This window comes from Austrofundulus limnaeus, unplaced genomic scaffold (assembly GCF_001266775.1).
Source record: "Austrofundulus limnaeus strain Quisiro unplaced genomic scaffold, Austrofundulus_limnaeus-1.0 Scaffold1864, whole genome shotgun sequence".
Taxonomy (NCBI): Eukaryota; Metazoa; Chordata; class Actinopteri; order Cyprinodontiformes; family Rivulidae; genus Austrofundulus; species Austrofundulus limnaeus.
In genome coordinates this window covers 17,426-18,991 of record NW_013954266.1, presented here as the reverse complement: position 1 = coordinate 18,991, position 1,566 = coordinate 17,426, and the positions used below count along the sequence as shown (strand labels likewise).

Sequence of the window (1,566 nt, the reverse complement as noted above, 5' to 3'; positions counted from 1 at the left end):
CGGATCAGTCTGGACCTGGATCAGTTTGGACCCGGATCAGTCTGGACTCAGATCAGTCTGGACCCGGATCAGTCTGGACTCAGATCAGTCTGGACCTGGATCAGTCTGGACTCGGATCAGTCTCGACCTGGATCAGTTTGGACCCGGATCAGTCTGGACCTGCATCAGTCTGGGCCTGGATCAGTCTGGACTCAGATTAGTCTGGACCTGGATCAGTCTGGACTCGGATCAGTCTGGACCTGGATCAGTCTGGACCTGGATCAGTCTGGACCTGGATCAGTTTGGACCTGGATCAGTCTGGACCTGGATCAGTCTGGACCTGGATCAGTTTGGACCCGGATCAGTCTGGACTCAGATCAGTCTGGACCCGGATCAGTCTGGACTCAGATCAGTCTGGACCTGGATCAGTCTGGACTCGGATCAGTCTGGACCCGGATCAGTCTGGACCTGGATCAGTCTGGACTCGGATCAGTTTGGACTCATATCAGTCTGGACCTGGATCAGTCTGGACTCGGGTCAGTCTGGACTCAGATCAGTCTGGGCCCGGATCAGTCTGGACTCAGATCAGTCTGGACCTGGATCAGTCTGGACTCGGATCAGTCTGGACCTGGATCAGTCGTGACCTGGATCAGTCTGGACCTGGATCAGTTTGGACCTGGATCAGTCTGGACCTGGATCAGTCTGGACCTGGATCAGTCTGGACACGGATCAGTCTGGACTCAGATCAGTCTGGACTCAGATCAGTCTGGACCTGGATCAGTCTGGACCTGGATCAGTCTGGACTCGGATCAGTCTGGACCTGGATCAGTCTGGACCTGGATGAGTCTGGACTCATATCAGTCTGGACCCGGATCAGTCTGAACTCGGATCAGTTTGGACCTGGATCAGTCTGGACCTGGATCAGTCTGGACCTGGATCAGTCTGGACCTGGATCAGTCTGGACCTGGATCAGTCTGGACCTGGATGAGTCTGGACTCATATCAGTCTGNTTCAGGTGAGTTAATAAATGAGTCCAGGTGTGTTCAGGTGAGTTACTAAATGAGTCCAGGTGTGTTCAGGTGAGTTAATAAATGAGTCCAGGTATGTTCAGGTGAGTTAATGGGTCCAGGTGTGTTCAGGTGTGTTATTAAAATGAGTCCAGGTGTGTTCAGGTGAGTTAATAAATGAGTCTAGGTGTGTTCAGGTGAGTTCAGGTGAGTTAACAAATGAGTCAAGGTGTGTTCAGGTGAGTTGATAAATGAGTCCAGGTGTGTTCAGGTGAGTTACTAAATGAGTCCAGGTGTGTTCAGGTGAGTTAATAAATGAGTCCAGGTGTGTTCAGGTGAGTTAATAAATGAGTCCAGGTGTGTTCAGGTGAGTTAATAAATGAGTCCAGGTGTGTTCAGGTGAGTTAATAAATGAGTCCAGGTGTGTTCAGGTGAGTTAATAAATGAGTCCAGGTGTGTTCAGGTGAGTTAATAAATGAGTCCAGGTGTGTTCAGGTGAGTTAATAAATGAGTCCAGGTGTGTTCAGGTGAGTTAATAAATGAGTCCAGGTGTGTTCAGGTGAGTTAATAAATGAGTCCA

General features: G+C 49.8%; 1 long non-coding RNA gene across 2 annotated transcripts in view; it reads right to left on the bottom strand.

The window, feature by feature from the left end:
- Window positions 1–278: 278 nt before the first annotated feature.
- Window positions 279–1,566, bottom strand: part of LOC106536537 (uncharacterized) — a 6,371-nt gene continuing 5,083 nt past the window's right edge. Inside the window, exons 4-6 of one of the 2 annotated variants that reach the window (XR_001312557.1) lie at window positions 752–959; window positions 384–607; window positions 279–319 (exon numbers count right to left, since the gene is read on the bottom strand). This is a non-coding gene — a long non-coding RNA (uncharacterized LOC106536537). The remainder of the gene's footprint in view (window positions 320–383; window positions 608–751; window positions 960–1,566) is intronic. The other variant, XR_001312558.1, reaches the window with a different exon arrangement.